This window comes from Cuculus canorus, chromosome 5, assembly GCF_017976375.1.
Source record: "Cuculus canorus isolate bCucCan1 chromosome 5, bCucCan1.pri, whole genome shotgun sequence".
In the NCBI taxonomy this organism is placed as follows: Eukaryota; Metazoa; Chordata; class Aves; order Cuculiformes; family Cuculidae; genus Cuculus; species Cuculus canorus.
Window position 1 is genome coordinate 44,037,633 of NC_071405.1, and position 21,450 is coordinate 44,059,082.

Consider the following 21,450-nt stretch of genomic DNA (forward strand, 5'->3'; position numbering starts at 1 on the left):
GAAATTGCAGTGAGTCAGGTCTGGCAAGCACAGTGGCATTGTACCAGCTAAAATCTGCTTTCACAAAGTGTAGGCTGGCACTCACCAATATTTTCTGATCAAGGGCAGGAAAACGTTTGTATTTGAACACGCATTCGCTCGTATGACTGATGAGATCGTGCTGAGCCTTGTCTCACTGTGACAGTTTAGAACACTTTCTATAACCATTGCTTTGTTCTCCCCTTCCACTCTTGACTCCTGAGCTGTAGGGTTAGTCTCAGGGTTTTTTGTGTTGGACCTCATATATCAAAATCAAAACTTTAGATAAACTTCCACTGAATGCTGTTCTTTTTTTCCCCCGTTTCTCTCCCTTTTTGTCTGGTTTATTTTGACTTTTTAATTAAAATCTAATCTTGTAAAAATGTCACTTTTAAAGCATTATTGAAATTTGAAATGGAACCACCTGCACTGCAACTAATTACTCCTTACTTGCACGTGGGGCTATCATTGGGGAGAAGACCCTAAGGAGGCACACACTGGTGCACAATTGTTGTCCTCAGTGCAGCTATGTAGTGGCCAACCTGGCTTTTTGTAGGTAAACCTCTCATTTAACCGTAGAAATCAATACTTTAAGGAATAAAAGTGGCAAAATTAGCATGCTTGCATGAGTTTTTTGAGGCAGAGAGTGACTGTTTACTCATCTTCCTGCTCAGGTTTTGGCTTAATGCACAGTTCACATCAAGGCCTGGCACATGCTGGGAGCAGCACCATTGGCTCAAAGTGAGAGCAACATTTCAGCTGGACACAGCAGAGAGGAAAATATAGGGGTTTTCCGACAGACAGTGTGCTATCCTCTGCAGCTATCATCTCCTGTACCTCTGCAAAGTACCTGCCTGGCAGCTTCTTCAAAATCCCCTAACTGATGGAAATGGTACAGACCCAGATTCCAAGATGGGAGGTATAAATGTGTCAGCTTATGCAAAAATCTTTTGATGCAGATTCAATACAGCAGCGGGACTGCTGAGGCTCAAACAAACTCCACAATAAAAAGAAAACCCCAAAACAACATCCCACAACCCTCCCCAACAAAAACCAACCAAGCAACCAAAAAACACAAACATATACACACACGCACACACTCCGCCATCTCATGTTTGTAAACTTTGACTGCCATTACTGTTCTGGCTCAACAGGTTCATGAAACTTTCCAAACTTGTGGGGTTTTAATTTTAGTACTCAAAGCACTATGTGAAGACTTCAAGACAGAATATTGTATCTCAACCCATTATACCTTTCTCAACTTTCATCACTTTTTATTTTTCCCTCAAACTAAATTGGAATCACCCTCAAATAGGACTAGCATTTGAACTGAGATATGCTATGAAGTATAGAAAGAGGTTTTTGTACAGAAAAGAGGAATGTGATCAGTTAAAATTGATTACTCTCCACATCTTGTAAGAAATTTGTTTTAACATCCAGGTTGTAAGTCCTCCCTGTGGAAAAGTCACCTTTATGGGTACCATTATTTTACTTTAGGAGATAAAAGCAGCCTTGTCACGCAAAGGCCACTTCTCTGCGTCATTCAAATACGTGTATCTGACTTCTGGGCTCCACTGAAGCCTCAAGCCTCAAAGAATCTGGTGTTCCTTTTGTTCAAAGTTAATTCCATGTGTCTGACAGTTGGTAAATTAAGTCTCTCTTGTTTGCTGGGCAGGATTTCTCACTCGTTATCTTTCAGTGCCCTGCAAAAGATTGCTTTCAAAATTGAACTTGTCAAGTCAACCAGTTCAGTTCTGAACAATCTTTAGCATGTTCGCCTTCTGAGTCAATGCATTTTCATTCATTCATTTAGAGCACCTTGAAAATCAATGCAATGAAAAAACATCGGTAGCCCACTCCCAAACACAATCGTAACTCATAATGTGATAGAATCGTGTAAGATTGTAGTATGTATACATACAGGTATTTAAACACACGTACATGGCTACAGGCCTATAAACGCCTATGCTTGTCATAACGACTTGCAGATTAGGTGTTAGCAAAGCTGAAATAAAATCAGAAAACTAGACAAAGCATAATAACGATCAGTCAGTGAGACAACTGGATGACATTTCTGTTGCCAACCAAGGATTTACATGGCAGCATCTACATCATCCAGAATATGGAGCACAATGGGATATGAGCCAAATGCAAGAGCTGAAGTCTGCCTGCCTGATGGATTCTGTCATTATTGTCCAAAGACTGAAGTGGAAAACATAAGTTAAAAAGCAAAATTAAAAGCAACCACTTCTAGACTCCCCCCGCCCTTATTCTTTCAAAAATGTAAATTCACAGAAAAGTATGACTTTTCCTTAAGTCTAGTAAGAAGTCTTACACTCCTTCAAGATACTGGGTTTTGGGGAGAAAAATGTATGTAGAAATCTGCCCTTCAATTCTGCACAACACTTAATCTGATTTGATAGGCACTCAAGCCCACAAGCATGTTCATAAAGTTAAATGCCTGGTTTTGCACTTTGCTAAGGAAGTACCAGCTTAAACAACAGTTCAAGGTTAAGAAATTGCATATACAACTTCACTGAAATGCAGGTCTGAAGCCACAGAGATTTCAAAATTGTCTAGAGACTGAGCAACAGCAAGTAAGTGAACAGTTAGCTTGTGGAGGGCACATGAGAGACTGACAAAATCTGTAGGAAGCTTTATTTATGCCTTCAGTGAGCCTACGATGCCCAAATGCCCAATCACACCAACAACTGTAGGTGGACAGGGATGAATAGGAGATGCTCCCTGTGAGGGATCTAAACCAGCTCTTAGCAAGAGGTAGGAATTAATACTATACACAGAGAGAGCAACACTGCAGCTGTGCCCAAAGGAATGAACTAGTCAGCCAGAACGTGCTATCAGGAACTGTATTTCCCTTCACATTCAGAGCTTTCCCTAGAGGAAGCTAATACTGGACAGGAGACCAGCATTTGCAAGGAAACATAATGCAACAAGTCATCAACCATTAGCAAACATAGTTTTGTAGTTTTCTTGCTAGTAAATTAGATATGTCAGGAGATTACATACTCTTCTTAGTTTCACCCTTAAAGGCATTTCATATGGGGGAGGGTATCACCTTCCTCAGCCACATCCAAATTCAGGCTTCATCAGGCCTCCTGGAGACATTTACTGCAAAGCATTTTTGTACTTGCTGCTTTCTTCACAGAACTAGGAGATGCTGGAGATATTCCTACTTGGAAAGTGATTCTTCTGAGTTGGAAAGAAGGCACAACACCTTCCCACCATCATATCATATTGGAGTTTGAACTCTTTTTGACACTCGATTGTGTTAAAAAGGAGAAAAATGCAAATTGACAGCTTCTGCAAAGCTAAGGAACTTTCTCTGAAGTCAATTAATCTGGTTTATAAACCATCCCATAACACTGTCTTACACACAGAAAAGAACAGAAGTTCTCAAAAGGAAAGTGACTGCTGCCAAAGTTGCCCTTTGCTTCTCTTCCTTAGAGGCACAAAAGAGACGGGGGAAAAACCAATACACTTGGATCCCATAAGGGGCATAAGGGACCACTGTACTCAAGATTTCTAAGAAATGAACATCATATTTTCACAGTCTGCCTTTCCATAGGAATAAAGATACATACCCACAAATATGCATGAATACAAACATATTACAAGAAAAGTATACCGTCTTACAGAATTTTTTGCACAAGTCTTGCTTGACTACATGGGCTGCTCTCCATGGATTATGCATGACCTCTGCTGATTTCATTGTCCACATGCACTAGGTGAGATGAGACAATCTGAACTCTCCATGCATGTTGTACCCTCTGTAACCCAGTGAGCGCAAGAGAGCTCTCCCATGGCTGGAAAGACTTCCAAGCAGTGAAAGTCTTTCTTTCCGTGACCTTTTCTGTGTCATGGAATGAAGGCACGGTATAAAGACAGCCAACATTAAACACTCCCTGCTAAATAATCTGGCCACTCTTTTCTCTCTTCCCAAAGAAGAGCTATTCCCCTCCTTTAGCTTTGCTGGTGGGCCAATTAATTTTGACCTTGGCAATAAATACTTCTAAATTATAGAGATTAGCCATTGTGGTCAGGAGATAAACATTATTATTTAAATTTTTGGCAAGAGAGGGGATAGAGAATCAGTGACCAACCAACATATGTTAACATCTCTGAGGACATTTCAATTTAAGTCCAAGGACTTACCAGATGTACATCAAGAGACATGGCTAATACATGTCAATGGAATCTCCAGATTTCTATCCCTTCATATTTGTAATAGAACTGCACAATGGCAAAGTTGCTTGCATTTAGCAAGACCTTGTTACTCAAATAACTTTGAAGAATACTCTTTAAACACATGGAAAGCTTTATAACATGCTTGCAAGTCTTTCATTTTCTGTGTTTAGGCTTGAATATTGCATCTTCTGCAGAAATACTACTATAAAAAAAATGTCAGCAACTGCTAAGCAGAATTTCATTTACTGTCATTTATCATAGGAGGCTGCTTTTCAAAAAGCAAAATGAAATCAAGCTTGTTGGAATTCATCCATATGACAAATGCCTGTTTCCCATCTGCTTCAATTTTATAGTGACATGCTTGCTCTTATTAGATTTAGTACCAGCTAAAGTCAAAAGAAACTTAAAGAAATTCAAAATGGCAAAGAAGATCTAAATCTCTGCCACATAACACATCTAGAAATCCTAACTAAGGGCTGACTAAACACCAAAAACCAGGGCAACCCTTAATCTCAGACAAGGTATCTTTCACTTGCACTCTATGAAAACTTAAAAAAAATACTGTTACCTGAAGATCCTTCAGGAAGTTTCTGTTTAACTATAAAGCAATAAATAAAATTTGTCAAAATTAAGCAAAAAAACTCCAACAGCTCAGAGAAATTAGAAGCACTATTCAGCTGATACAAGGGAATTGCATAGATTTAATCTCAAACTAAATCTGAAACCGCTCTATAGCAACAGAGGCTATAGAGAAACCGCTATAGAGAAACCGCTCTATAGCAACACATTGAGGCTGAGCCCATAAACAGACATTCCATTTCCCAAAACCATTATAAACAGCATCTCCACACTTTCAGAAAAGTTAGGCTTAAATTAATAAATTAATAGAAATGCAATATGCACTTGTACTTTGGAAAGTACTTCCAAAATGCTAACTTCCTTTTGTAATTCCACTGGCAAGAGATAACTAGCTTGTGAATTCATGATACAGAGAATGACTCACTCTTTGCCTTTGGTGTTCTCATGCTGATAACTCTTAAGACCATTTTCAGATGAGAGGAGCTTTCATGATTATGACAGTCAGCATGAAAAGCAGGGGGCAGGGTGTAAATTAAAGTTTAGCTTCGATTTACCAGTCTTATGAGGAGCTGGTATGAAATTGCATCTCTATTAAGAACTCTATTAAGGCTGGAGTTCTGCATAATTTTACTGACAGCAGATCTGATTTTTGAGGGTGAACTCCTCCCTTTAGTGCAGCTCTGCTCTCCTCACAGCAGAGTCCATTGCCACCTTACTTATGCTGGCTCAGTTACTCACATTGCCATGTCCTAAATCACAGCTGTAAAATCAGGCACCTAAAACAATGCAAACATAAATTAATGAAACTTTAAGGAAGTTATGATAACTTTCACCAATTTCAAATCTGACCCTATGTTGTTCATGAACCGTAACTACTTGTTGAATTCAGGAATTTGTTTTTCTGTCATTGGTGTCTAAATAGCAACTGCAGGGAGAGGCAAATATCCCTGTCAGACTTAAGAGGTATTTCCACACTTATACCCTACTGGTACGAAAGAGGTGGAGGCAAAGGGTGGGAGTTTTGCAGAGTCGGCACACAGATACGCAGTGCAGTGTTTCCATCTGTGGTTTGCATTTTTAGATGAAGAGTTGAGAAGATTGCTTGTTCTGCATAGTTTAAATAAAATGAAATATTTCTGAACCTGACTTATTACTGGGGACACTATCTGTGCTACGTTAAGCAAGCAGTGAGGTACGGAAGCAATGCCAGCTGTAATCACTGTAGGTCCTGGTGTGCTTATAAATTAATTAAACTGACTACTGCAGAGTAAATACTTTCAAGTGGTTTCAAGAGTTCAATTTCTACATAGACACTCTTACTCCAGAACAAGTGTCCTTTTAGAGGATTACATCTATATAATTAAATGAAAATAGTTCATTGTAGGAAAAGTCCAGAAAGAGACAGATATTAGGATTTAGCTGATCACACAGAGAAAACTTTCCAATCACTTTCCCTACAGTTCTGCTCATTTTGTTTCAGCTTCAAGTCTTTACTGCCTACTTAGGTCACTTCCACTACAACCTTAAAGAAGAAACCAGAGAAATTAAAGAGTTCACTGCATTGTGGAGAAACAGGGACAGGAATAGGCAGAGCTATAAAGAGAATACAGCATTTCCCCAACCACCGACCAGCCATAACAGCCTGAGAGTTGAAACCAGAGGAAGATCGCTCATCACACTAGACAAAGATCTAGTGAACATACCTGTAACTTGGTGGTGCTAAACACCAGGCAAGCAGAATACAGGATATGTATGCAGCAGTGGTATGATCCACTATAAAACTATTTCAATATCTTGTTTTTCCTTCCCTGAGTTGGGTAGCCAACAGTACTATGAGTTGGATTGAAGGAGACAGACCTGGAGCTTGTTTCAAATATCTTGGAATAGATGAGGGTCTTTAAACCGAAAGGACTGTGGATCAGGACTTTAGTGTGGCTCCTATCCCTCACTGTGAGTCTACACCCAGCAGCCAAGAAGAAAATGAAGAGGTTCTGCCTCTTTACTACCTTGCTCCCTCCATTTTACATTTGGTGAAGTCCTGAACAAACTGAGAAGAGACAAAGCTTAACTGCTATTGTAACAGAAGGAAAACATCATATCTTGTGCTCATAGAATCCAGCTACCTCGAATACCATTGAGAAGTTCAAGGTGCCAATAACAGCAATTTGTTTTGAAAGAGGGGCGTATGCTGGGCTTCATAGTGAAGACAGGAAGAATTAGTTACCCTGCTAACCACCTTGCGTGACCTGTTTCCACCACTGCGTGTGCTTTATACAAACTTCTCTGCTCACAGCATAGAGCTCTTTTTCTTTCCTTATCTTTTCCTGAACTCCAGGAACAACTCCTCACCATCACAACCTACTCAGGCTACATTGGCAGAGCTCCAACTAGCAAACATGTGATGGTCCAAAGTAGTCTCTCTTGGCCTCTCTTTGCCTAAAGGAAAAAGTTTTCATGACCTGTCCATCAACTGCAGAGTCAAGCAGAAAAAAATGACAGTGATAACACAGAGCAGGTTGTGCAATTCACCCAGTGTCATAAAAGCTTACAAAGTATGAAAGAAGCAACAGATATGTAAAAAGCAGAGGCTAGAGGTTTTCTTTTCTGAAACAGATATTCTCTGTGCTGCAATCTCACTCAACCGCCTTGGGTAACATAGCTCATGCCTGAAAAACCAAAAATACTAGTATTTTCCAGAGTATTATAGCCATTAACATCACCTTCATAACTCTATTTCTTGGTGGTCTTCAAGGAATTTAAAGACCAGCTTGTATCTACGCAAATGAAGTACCGCAAAGTCAGCTCAGACAGAAGTCCTCCTTCTAGTACTGACACACCATCTTTGCAGCCAAATATTTTCAAAAGAGTCCTTTACTCAAATTTTCAGAGGAGTCATGGTCTTACCACACAGACAACCAAAGAGGGGAAAAGCAATTCATAAATGTGCTTGGAGCTCTGCTGCTCCTGAGATGACACCAAAGGTCAGACTTTTTCAGTACCCAAGGGACAAGCAGCATACCAAGAACCCGGAATAGGGGGCCACCCATTTAACAGATTAGGAACTGACTGAGCTGGTAATTTTTCCCACATTGTTCTAGGACCACAAAACACATCCTAAATCAGAAAGCAAATATCCAGTACTATATCTGACCATATGAAGTTGTTTCTGTTTTCAGTGTCTTTATCCACTTCATGCAAATCTTGTCAACATTGCTTTCAGAAGTCTGATTTTATCTTTTTATCACTGCGGCTACAAGACAGCTTGACTGCAACGACCATGTTTGTAATGAAATCAGTTTACCCAGGAAAGAAGTTATAAGTCTGCTCTGGATTAAAATAAATACAAGTAAATGCTCTCTCTGACTTTAGGTGGTCCATGCTAAAATGCTGGAGCAATACAGGGATTGATCTGTAAAAGGAGACTGGAACCAAGGTCCCCTGGTTCTGCACAGTTTCCTAAGCTTTACTAGATTTTCCACAGTCTTCAGCATGTGAATGACCTACTTAAGAGAATGCAATTAAAATAAGCAAGAGTGGAATTATCTTTGCTTCAAGAAAGTCTAAAGTTTCCTATTTTTTTTCTCAAGAAGCAAAAGCTTTCTTGAATGTTGTAGATTAAGACAAAGCAATTTATATTTGCAAAGCTCAGGTTTAGATTTATTTTAGAACTGCAGATATTCATTTACTCATACAAAACATGCCTAATAATATATGCCTGATCTACTTGCTTGTTTCATTTACCTTAGAGTTTTCTCTAATACAAAGTACAAAGAAAGCTCCTTCATAAAGGGATGGATTTTTTGGGTGCCAAACCCAAGATCTACAGGAGTCCAAAAATAGGAATGGCAGGAAGATGTGCCAGGGAAGGCTTAGGTTGGCTGGTAGGAAAAGGTTCTTCTTCACCCAGAGAGCGGTGGTGCACTGGAAAAGCTTTCCACAGAAGTAGTCATGGCACCAGGCCTGACAATATTCAAGAAGCATTTGGACAACATCCTCAGACACCTGGTGTGAATTTTGAGGTTGTCCTATGCAGGGATAGAGCTGGACTCGATGATCCTTGTGGGCCCCTTCCAACTCAGGTCATTCTGTGATACTATGGAACACACTATAACAGCAAATCTCTTCATCCAGGCTATTTCATCATCTTTGACTCAAAATAGTTACGCAAAGTAAAACAGTACGCTCAAACACAAAAAACCGCAACTCCTCACTCTCAATAGGTTTTTTGTTTCTGATCTGACTCTCTGAACTTTTTCCTAGCCACTCAAAAAAACCTTCCTACTTATAGTGACTCCCAAAGATCATAATCACATCAAATATTTAACTTGTGTTCCCAAATAGAGAGTTTGTGTGCACGTATGAAGGTGAAATCAGGAAATCAAGAAGCACTGCAAAGAGGACTGCACATCAGAATACCAGTATAAAAAAAACCCAAAGTAATTTAAGAGATTTCAAATGATATGAAGCATCTGGACTGTCTGAAAAAAACAAATTGCGTTTAGAAGACAGACACATAAAAACGGCTCTTATTCCTTCAGTAAAATGGACTCCTTGGTAACATATTACATTTACCATTGCAGGTCACATTACTAACTGTACCTACTCAGCAGCAACATCAGTGAGTATTTTAAGTTACATCTGTCCTACTGTGCACAGCTAAAACTCCTCTAGGAGTAGCAACCCAACTTCAATCCAGTGTGCCCGTTCACACTGACTGCAGACACTGGGATGCTGGCAGTGCCAAAGGAAGACAAAGCTCAACCTGAAGTTCACATTTGAGAGGCAGAATGTGTAGGGCTTAAAAACGGTTTGTAGGATTAAGGTATAAGCAGCTCACCACAGAGCGTCTGGGATTCTGTTTGTAATCATCTAAATGTCCTTAGCACCATTTTGTACCAGTCATAAGCCCAGGGTTCTCCTTCACTGCAGAGTAGATGCTCCACTCTGAGAGTTCACATTTCATAGTAAAAAAGTAAGGAAAAGAGCTCCTGTATCTCCAGTTTAACATTTCAGCCTTCTCAAGGTTAATAGAACAAAAACTCCCTACAAAAACAGATAAGTCAGACAAATAAAACGTCAAACTACTTTAGAAATAAGCTAATCGACATAATAGAATAAATCTCTTGGGGAGCCATTAATTGCATTCCATTATGCATTTGGCAAAAATGCTTCCAGAGGACACATGATAGCTAATACAAAAAGGCTGTCCTATTTTTGTAGCTCCTCTTTAGAATTAATTCAGTGCTGACAAAAAGATGTTAGATTAATATCTGGGGAACCTAAAAACTTTCCCACATCCTTACGAGGAACAATGCCACTGACAGTTCCATCAGCAAACGAAAGCAGAGGCTGCATGATTGGACAGAGGGAGCCCCACGCTGAGTTTCCAGGGCAGAGATTCTCATCCTAGTTCTCCTGCCAGCCAAGTGACCACGGGGGAAGATTTGTTTTTCTGTTATATATCTGCAATATGAGTTTAATCTCACATCATGATACACTGAGATCTATCAGTGCTAAGCTCATTGCAAGAGTTCTGTATTTTTATTACCACCAAACTCCCTAGCTGCATCCATAACATAAAGGGAATAAAAACTCCATATCAACCAAATAAGCAGCTATGTTCTGAGTAAAATAGCAACATGGGATACAGCCATATTTATTCACTTGCATTGCTTCCTGCAAAACAAAGATGACAGTAAGAGCCCACACAAATAGTTACTCAACATCAAAAAAATAAGAACGTATCAGACTTAAATTTTCTTATTATGCTTTCCAAATTACTTGCCATTGTCACCATAATACAGCATTAAAAACACTGCACTCCTCAGCCTCTATTTTTTTTATTAACCAGGTACTCTGGGAATTTCTGTCTATCTGTAATCAGAAGTAAAAGCTGTTATTCCTGTTTTCAATGTAGCTTCCGGGCAATTAAATCTATTTGGAAAAAAAGACAATTTTTCTTCCACAGAAATTATTTACTTGTTTTTAAAAATAAAGTAGATCTGTTAAATTAAAAACCCAGTTCTGACTCCTCCTTCTGTCTAGATGTTATTAATGAACTTTCCTCATCTCCCAGTGACTCTCACAAGAGTTGGAGAAATTCAGCACCTCTCAGAAGGGGAGTGGGACCTTTGGAGAAGATTGCAATACAGCAATGAATGATCTTGCAGCAAGCCCTGTTTCTGCCCTGAGAGCACAGGGATGTGCTAAGCAAAGCTCCGGCTTATAAGCTGTCTGCAGAAGGAATTTTTGAGGACTGTCTGGCACAATGTGGTTCTTTCCTTGAATGAGGTGCACACATATGAGTAGACAGAAACTCTATTTTGCAAATCTCTTCACTGGGCTCAGATTCCTGGGCCTCTGCTTTCTCAGCTTGGTCTAAATTCACCTTCATGACTTTTGCTGTCATTTATAGTTGGAAAAGGGCTTCTCAAAGTGAGATTTTTCACTTGTTATTGATTACAGCTGTCAAAAGAGCCTGTAGGTTTTCTCAATCCTGTCAACTCTGAGGTGTTCAGCATGGCAAACCAGTTTCTCTGTCAGTAGTGAAGCAAGAAGTAGGAAAAGCTAAAGAAAAACAAAAACCGGTGTGGAAAGCAAAGCATTACTCCATTCCACAATGACTCTACTCCCACTATCAGGCACACGAGCAAAAAGTCTTTTTGTGGCACAACACGCATTTTAAATCTCTCAGGGTCTACAACCTAAGAGCTTCTGGTCTAGCCTCCTTGTCCATGTGTACAAGACGCAGGCAGACATTTCCCTCCCTCTCTGACAGTGGAAGAAAGACAATATGCCATTTTTCCACTGTTCCATCTCCTCGTACAGCAGAAGTGATCTCTTTGGCTAAATCTCACCTCCCAGTAGCGCTGCACTTGAGATGACAATTCATATCGACTGCAATGCTGAAATACTTGAAAAAACTCATGCTTCTTTGGTGTAATTTAAATACAAACACTTCACTAGTAGCCCAAACAGATGCCCCCAGCACCTATTCACTATGTTTCACTAAAAGCCCTTACACCACAGAGAAAAAAGGGTTTGTCCTCAGTCTGTAAAGACAACCTGAAAGACCCAGTATAAATATTCTGGGCAGAGAAGCAGATTTTGCTTGGGTGTTTTCCTGCACACTTTATACAGCACTGCTGTGCACCAATTGCTAGTTAGGATGAAGGAGTAAACACGGCCCCAGGAGCTGTATCATCTAAATTATACAGTGATGCTATGTGAATATTTACAGTAACAAAGCAAACAAAGAAGCCTCCTACTCTTCTCCTATCCCTGCCTATTAGAAGCTCTGCTTGAGTTAAATATAGAATTAGATAAAACCAAAAATACCATTGGCAATGCAGAAAATTGGGTCAGTCTCAATGCTGAAAGCCCATGTTTGTTGCATCTCCTTGCCCTAAACCTCCAAGTTTGGGAATTGAAAGCAAAGTTACTGAGGTTTTGACAGAGTAATACAGAAGACAACACAAACTCCTAGTCTGGTTACTGACTCTATTATTAAATGGTAAATTACAGCCACTGTACCAAATCAACCTCCTCCATTAAACTGTAAAACCTACATGAACCTACACTGCCCTTCTGAAGGGCCTGTAATAACAACAGCTATTTAGTCTTCACAGAGAAAACAAAACGTGAAAAAGTGACAAAAATAAAAGTTAATTTCTAATCTAAATCACTGAGCTTTAATTGATTCAAATAAAGTGATCCAGGGTAATCTTACCTATATCACACAGATGTTAATTCCAGCTGTAAATAACATTGAAGTCATAAGTACATATAAAAGCAAAAAAACACCTTTTCCTGCAAAGAACCAGAGAGCTAGGAGCTGGAGAAAGGTCACTGAAAATCAAGCAACATGAAAATTCCTGATAGATGCCAGCTTTTCAGAGTATGAAAATACCCAAGTCTAAAGTTGCTATTAATTAACATTAGATGCCTGATTTCAATTCCATTTCACACCTTGACCAAGACCTTGATCAGATCCTCAGTTTGCACATGCTGCACAAGCCCACAAACCAATGTGGATTTAAATAATCACCTGCAACTCCCAGTCAAAAGTCACACCATGCAGTGGTGATTGTTTTTCTGAGCATCTCCAGTAGCTTGTCAACAGTGAGTGCTCATCATTTGCTATCCTGCAGATTTTTTTTCAACTGCAACCGAGAAATAATTTTTCTTTCCAGGTTTCTGACAAAATCTGACTTTCAACTGGAGCTTGGAGCTAGTCAATATGTCCACTGTAACTGTCTAAAGGAGACCAAAATAGGAAATATTGAAGAAAAAAAGAAAGACTAACTCTCTGTTTAAATGTGTCTCTGCTTCAGATCCACCCAGCTGATAGCTCATGGAATTAGTGTTTTACCCATAGCTTTATTCATCCAGAAGATTCAGAAAAACCTTTGATAAATGCCTCTGATAAAGGAAGTTTCACCTTGAGCAGTTGCACAGGAATGCATCCAGTCGTGGGGTCTGAATATCTTCCAGGGAAGGAGATTCCACCAGTTCCTCTGGGCAGCGCTGTTACAGTGCTCCATCACCATCACAGTAAAGAAGGTTTTCTATGATCAGGTGGAATTCCTAGGCTCCAGTTTATGTGCCCACTGCCCCCTGGGTCCCTGTTGCTGGACATGACTGAAAACAGTCTCGCCCAATCCTCTTGACATCCACCCTTTAGATATTTATAAGCATTGATAAGATCCCCTCTCAGTCTTCTGGTCTCCAGGCTAAACAGATTCAGCCCTTCCTCATAACAGAGATGCTCTAGTCCCCTAATCATCTTCGTGGCCCTCTACTGGACTCTCACCTTGTCTTTCTTGAGCTGGGTAGCCCAGAACTGGACACAGTACTTCAGATGCGGCCTCACTAGGGCAGCATAGAGGGAGAGGATAACCCCTCTCAACCTGCTTGCTACACTCTTCTTAAGAATGTACCCCATTGGTATCCTACAAATGGCCTTCTTGGCCACGAGGGCACATTGCTAGGTCAATGTCAACTTGTTATCTACCAGGACTCCCAGATCCTTCTCCAAAGTGCTGCTTTCCAGCCAGTCAACCCCTAAACTGCACTGGTGCATGGAGCCGTTCATCTATAGTGCAGGACACTGCACTTGCCTTACTTGATCTTCATTAGGTTCCTCTCTGCCCAACTCTCCAGCCTGTCTCGCTGAATGGCCGCACAGCCTTCTCATGTATCAGACACTCCACCCAGTTCTGTGCCATCAGCAAACTTGCTGAGGATGCACTCTGTCCTTTCATCCAAGTCACTGATGAATCTGTTGAACAAGACTGGGCCAGTACACCAGTACTGACCCCTGAGGAAAACCCCTGACCATAAGCTTCCAACTAGGCTCTGTGCTGCTGATCACAACCGCCTGAGCTCTGCCATCCATCCAGTTCTCAATCCACCTCACTGTCCACTCATCTAACCCACACCTCCTAAGCTTACCTACAAGGATGTTACAGGAGACAGTGTCAAAAGCCTTGTGGAAGTTGAGGCAGACAAAATTCACTGCTCTTCCCTCATCTACCCAGCCAGTTATGCTATCATAGAATCACAGGATAGTTTGGGTTGGAAGGGACCTTAAAGATCACCTAGTTCCAACCACCCTGCCATGGGCAGGTACGCCTCCCATTAGATCAGGCTGCCCAAGGCCCCATCCAACCTGGCCTTGAACACCTCCAGGGATGGGGCATCCACAGCTTCCTTGCACAACCTGTTCCGGTGCCTCACCACTCTCATTATGGAGAAATTCTTCCTTATGTCCAGTCTAAATCTGCTCCTCTCCAGTTTATACCCATTGCCCCTAGTACTATCACTACAAGCCTTTGTAAACAGTCCCTCTCCAGCTTTCTTGTAGGCCCCCTTCAGGTACTGGAAGGTCACTGTAAGGTCTTCTCAGACCCTTCGTTTCTTCAGACCGAACAACCCCAACTGTCTCAGCCTGTCCTTGTATGGGAGGTGCTCCAGTCCTCTGATCATCTTTGTGGCCCTCCTCTGGACTGGTTCCAACATCTCCATATCCTTCTTACATTGAGGATTCCAGAACTGGACACAGTATTCCAGATTAGGTCTCACAAGAGACAATTAGAGGGGCAAAATCACCTCCCTCAACCTGCTGGCTAAGCTTCTTTTGACACAGACCAGGATACGGTTGGCCTTCTGGGTTGCGAGCGCACATTGCCGGCTCATGTTGAGCTTCTCATCAATCAGCACCCCCAAGTCTTTTTCCATAGGGCTGCTCTCAATCACATCACCCCCCATCCTGTACTGAAACTGAGGATTGCCCCAACCCACATGTAGGAAGGTTATGGGATTGGTCAACCACGATTTCCCTTTGCTGAATCCAAGCTGACCACTCAATATCCTTCTTTTCCTCCAGATGCTTAGACATAACATCCAGGATGAGCTGTTCTATCAGCTTTCCAGGGATGGAATTGCAGCTGACTGGCCTATACTTTCCTGGGTTCTCCTTCTTACCCTTTTTTAACACTGGAGTGGCATTGGCTGTTCACCTCTCCTGTTCACCATGATCTTTCAAAGATGATGGAGAGCAGCTTAGCAATAACATCTGACACTCACAGCACTTTTAGCTGCATCCCATCAGGGCCCATGGATTTGTGGGTGTCCAGTTTGTCTAAATGATCTCTAACCAGATCCTCCTTGACCAAAGGACAGGCTTCCTTTCTCCCAGGTTTTTCTCTTTCCTTCAGGGTCTGGAATTCCTGAGGGCTGGCCTTAGCAATAAAGACTGAAGCAAAGAAGGCATTCAGTAGCTCCGCCTTCTCTGTATCTTCCTTTACCACAGCACTCACCTCATTCAGCAGTGGGCTCACATTTTCCCTAGTCTTCCTTTTGCTGCCGGTTTATTTGAAGAGGTCCTTCTTGTTGCATGTGATGCACCTTGACAGATTTAATTTCAAATAGACTTTAGCCATCCTCATTGCATCCCTGCACACTCTAACATTGCTCTTGTATTCCTCCCAAGTGGCCAGCCCCTTTTTCCACACTCAGTAAACTTCCTTCTTTCATTTGAGTCTTTCAGAAGCTCCTGGCTCATCCATGCAAGTCTCCTGCTTCCTTTGCTCAGTTTCTAAATCCTAGGGAAGCGTTGGTCTTGAAGCTAGAGGAAGAAATTCTTGAATATTGCCCAGCAGTCTTGGACCCTCCTATCCTCTACAGTCCTGACCCATGGGACTCCTCCAACTAAGTCTTTGAAGATGCCAAAGTTAGCTATCCTGAAGTCTAGGGTTGTAATTCTGCTTATTGCCCTGCTTCTCCCATGCAGGATCCTGAATTCTACCATCTTATGGTCGCTGCAGCCAAGGCTACCTCCAGCTTTCACATCCCCAGACATTTCTTTGTTAGTACAAGGTCCAGCAGCACTCCTTTTCAGCTTCTCCATTCCCTGTGTGAAGAAGTTTTCATAAATGCTGTCTTTTTAGCAAATATCTGGCTTGTTGAAGTCCCTCATGAGCACAAGGGTCTGTGATCATGATGCTACTTCCAGCTGCCTGCAGAAGAACTCACTGACTTCCTTTGCCTGATTAGGTGGCCTGTAGTAAACACCCACAACGTCCCCCACATTAGCCTGCCCTTTAATTCTTACCCATAAGCTCTCAACTCATTCCTCATCCAACCCTAGGCAGAGGTCCATACATTCCAGTTGCTCCCTCACATCAAGGGCAACTCCATCACCTCGTCTCAATGGACAGATTTCACACATGAAATCTAGACAAGATTGCTTTTATAATTATTATTTTTACTTAAGCAGTGATATCTTATAGTATAGAAGCCTTCATCATAAATGGAAAAAAAATTAAATGCCTTGGAAAGAACACAGTTGCTCTCTGTATTCAGGTAAATAGTATTCATATCATTTGCAGTTAGGTCAGTTTGCCAGTAACGCTAAGAAAAAAAGAGGATCCAGAGTTGATAATTCAATGTTCACTTCAGTCCTCTTACCCAAAGGGCTTAGCACAATGTCTTTCCAGGCTACTCCACTCTGAGGGAAACAAGAAAACACAATCCACATCAGCAAGAAGCAACATCTCCACTACCAGCCTGATCTGTTATACAAATTGTAACATATTCTGCAGATTGCCTTTTCTGCTCTTGAAAAAAACATTCATTGAGGCCTTAAATTCAAATGCAATTATTTACTCAGAACTTTATTTTAGATCAATAAATTGATCACTGCCATTCACTTACCTGATGAAGGAATGGGAGCTCAGAGTAGTGATGTAATCCTAGTTGACAAGGTGTCCTCTCTGCAACCAGCAAACCAGGGACCTGCAAAAAAAGGAGACTGTGTGTCAGAAGCCACGTCTTTTGCAAAATACAAGGAAAACAACTCTCTCTAACCATGTCTTCTGGGAAGGGGAAAAAAAAACCCCTCTCATTAACTGGACTAAAATCACTGGGTTCAAACCTAATAGAGAAGAACAAGGCAAGGTATGAGTTTTCATCAGCATGACTGTAAAGGGATGGTGCATGAAACCCATAGCTTGGCTCATGAAGTCGTAAGACTGACAACGCCCACCAACGGCAGCAGTAGCAGAGCACAGGGAAGATATTGCATTCTCAAACTGTTGGGATCAAGCTCTTCAGCATAAATAGGGCTTAAGCTCCTTTCTCCTATGGGCACTTCTGAACATCCCAAACAGTATGTTTCTACTTAGGCATTATCAGCTTCTTTGCATAATCTAAATCACATTAAACACCGAATCAAATATGAGCACTTCATAAACTTGAGACTCAGAAAAGATGCATACATAAATTCTTCACAACCTGAATATGTAACATACAAATCCTTTGCTTTGGGGGGAAAATGTTCGCTGAAGAACAGAAAATGCAAGAAACTAACACTGCCAAGTTAATCTAAAGAAAAACAAGAAATTGCCTTCCTCAAATCAAAATATTTTCACAAAACACTGAGCACGAAAACCTCTTTATTACCTAACACTTTGGCTTTTTTAGGAAGTTATGCTTTTGATCTTTCTTCTCTATAACCACAAAGACTAATTTTTTATTATCTGTTTGCCTGTAAGTGAGATGTCGTGAAAAATCTCATACATACAGAAATTGGAGATTCTTAATAAATTAAAAATAATAAAAAAGAAAAAAGAAATCAATAACATGGCAAAACATGTCATTAGCGGGACCATTCTGTACAAAAGAATGAGATGACTGCACATAGCACAGGAGGACACATGACAGCAGGAAAACTAAACCTCCATCCCAGGTCAGGTCATTGCCCACATCATGATGCTCTGTACTAAAACTTAGCTTCATAAATCACAAACTGGTTGAGGCTGGAAGGGACCTCTGGAGTTCACCTGGTCCATCCACCCTGTTCAAGCCAGTTGCCTAGGATCACGTCAAGACAGCTTTTAAACTTGTCCATGGATGGAGACTCCATAACCTCTCTGTCCAACCTGTGCCCATTGCCTCTTGCCCTTTCACTAGGCACCACCAAAAAAAGCCTAGCTCTAATCTTCTCTGCACTCTCCCTTCAGTTATTTATACACATTGGCAAGACCCTCCCCTAGACTTCTCTTCTGAAAGCTCAGTAGTCTCAGCTGTCTCAGCCTTTCTGTATATGAGAGATGCTCCAGTCCATTAGTCACCTTCATGGCCCTTCACCTCTGTCACAATAAGACTCACATACAAATGCATGCTGCTTCTAAACTACACAAGAAGTCTTCTCAAAGCCTACAGGGCATTCAGCAGGTGCAGAAGTTAGATCCTGTTCTACAAAACTGCCTGGGAATCAGCACTGCCAGATTGCTGCCAGCAGGTTTTAGTAAAAAGGTGGCTTGGTGACACTTCCCTTCTCCAAGAACCCAGAGAACTTAAGAACAAGCAATTTATCAAGTGCTATGGCTCTGTTCAGCTTTGCCCATGCTCCTCACCCCCCATCATCCCAATTACCGACTGGCTGAAAGGCTTTGAAGAGAAAGCTTTTAAGTAGAGAATGTTATAAGCAGAATAACAACAGGTTTTATGCCAATGCAATGATTGCAATAGTTATTGTTTAAGGCAGGATTATCATTTCAAGTGATAGAAACCAACAGGAACAGACAATTAAAGAGTTCAGACTAATCCTCAAAGACAAGCTGCTTAAAGACCTAAAAGCCTGACTAAAATCAGTGAGATCAGAGAGTCATTTAACTCTTTCAAAAGGCCTACAAGACCTTTGATGCTTATTTTCCCAGTAGGCTTTCCTTGTCTTCAGTTCAAAGTCATTTGAAAGGATGAACTTGAAACACTTGTTTCAAGTGAAGAGGATAGCACCAGAGGATGTGTTTTATTCAACCAGACAGACTCTACAAAAACCTGCATGGATGTTCAGCACTCCCATCTTCTACTTCATGAATTTTATTTAAAACAAAAAAAAAATTAATCTGTGTGTTCTAATTACTGAATAAATGAAATTGACAGAAGAAACAGGGTCTTTCCTTCCCATTTAAGTGCAATCTCAGTTCAGGAGAAGTACTGAGAAGGAAAAAAACCTCAAATCTATTGCACAAATTAAGCAATTGAAATACAGAAGAGCTTTCAACTACGAACTAATCATATAAGGGAAAGACTATAAACCACTGATTGCACTGATGTGTCTTTACCCACTTTTGAACACCTCTGCTACTTAAAAGAGCATTACTGCATCAGCTACAGAGCTTAAAGTGCCACGCAAGATACAAAATCTGCTTCCCCCCATAATGTCTTCAATCCAAAGTGCACCAATAGTTCAGGAATAGATTATTTACAACTGGAAAAATGCATCCAAACTATTTCCCAGCAGCCCTCGTGATAGGTTTTTATAGAAGTGAGGCATGAACAGGAAGAAATCTTGAGAGAACTCTCTACATATTAAAAAGACCTCATTGGAACAAATGTGTCTTCCTTTTCATTTCCAGCTTATTAGGAAAACAAAAAAATTCCATGTTTGTTCCAGTTTCAAACAGCAAAAGCAGAAAAAGCAGCAAAATCAAGAAAAAAAATCAGTAAAATTAAAATTGGAGGAACTGTTTCTAGAAACAAGGCAAACTTCTGCCTTGTTTCCAACACAAAAAAATGCTTGTGTGTCTTATGTACCACTTATCCAGCTTAACTTATATTCTTAGACACAGAATTTGCTGGACTTGTATTCTTAGTGACCACCACAATTTCAGCTCCTCTGCTGTAAATCCTTTCACATTTTAGCACGGAGATCTAGACACAAAGACACAACTGACGAGGCACATAGCCCAGAAGTAAACCTAAGGCTTTTGCCTGAAGCAGAGGAGCACCTCTACTGCACACCTAATGAGACATAGCTATAGAGATAACATTACTAAAATAGCTTCCTCTTTTTTTCAGAGTTTTTAATCTTTTTGTTTCATGAACTGATTTTTTCATGTCTGCCAGAATGAGACTAATAAGGAATAGCAACATCAATTTCACACAAAACTTTTAAAACCATACTGGCCTCAACAAAATATCGACCGCAAAGTAGTTCTTCAAACTTTTTCATTTAACTTTCAAAGCATAAAAACCCAAGATCTCTTTGTTGCTTCGTTAGCCCATTACTATGGCTGTTGATTATTCACTGAGGTTAACTCACATTACTGCAGATAACAAGCTCTAAGCCCAAAAAATGTCAGGCTTACTTGACATCAACCACACTGTGACTTTTCAAACTCCTGTGATAGAAGTTCCCTCCAACAAAAATTAAGCCTCTCAGATTATGATTATGTATTCAGCCTAACTAGTCCCAGTTAAAGCAAGAGATACAAGATGAGAGGTCAAAAAAAATGTTTGTCCCCTTCCTTCGCTTGCTCTTTGTTAAAATTCTGCCTGTCCTAGAAGGAAGAAAATGCTGAAAATGTTTTCATAAATTAATTTAAAGGTTTTATTAAATACTATTGCATTCAATACTTCTTTTAATACTATTAAACAATATCCTTAACTGATTTTTTTTATGAGAGTCTCAATATCATTTATGAGAGTCTCAACAGCATGCATACCCTCCAGTGCTGACACTGAAACACATCCAGTCATCTTAGAATCATAAATAATTTCTTCAAAAGTCTGGTACAAAGAAAGAATTTATTGCTTTTCAGCAGCCACTCCAACTGATGAAGCAAGATCAGTTTGCAGTGGGAAGGAAAAAGTATCACAAATGCAAACCAGAAATCTGAAAGGCAGTGGCAGTACGGCCAACGTTAAACCAATCAGACTAAACAAATGACATTTCCATTGTGCCCTTAAGGCAACTAGCAGGGCACTTTCTCTCCTGGGAGGGATGACATCTCTAACTCAAGGCCTCCCTGCCCTGCTACCCAAGGTTCAGCCTTGGCCAAAATTAGGGATGAAGAAGAGGTCTGAGGGGAGCCAGACAACTGAAAAGTCAAACACACTCCAAACCTGAATTATGAAATAGCTGAACATCAGAAACTTGAGCCACAGTCCTTGCCCTTGCAGCTGGAGAGAAGCTCTCCCTAGCAGCATTTGGCAGGTAGCTCCCACCTGGGAGCGGTCTTTAAGCAACAAGGATTATGTACCATCACCACCAGTCTCAAACACACAAACACTTCTAACACAAAGCCCAGATAGTCATTACCTCATCTCCCCTGATGTGAGAGACTCCATACCAAACAA

General features: G+C 40.8%; 1 protein-coding gene across 5 annotated transcripts in view; it reads right to left on the bottom strand.

Moving 5' to 3' along the window:
• The window catches only part of TSPAN4 (tetraspanin 4), a 454,376-nt gene that overhangs the window by 277,134 nt on the left and 155,792 nt on the right, over window positions 1–21,450 (bottom strand). For all 5 annotated transcript variants that reach the window (XM_054068313.1, XM_054068306.1, XM_054068309.1 and 2 more), the window contains one exon: window positions 17,020–17,100. The gene's annotated coding sequence lies outside the window, so the exon portion shown is untranslated. The remainder of the gene's footprint in view (window positions 1–17,019; window positions 17,101–21,450) is intronic.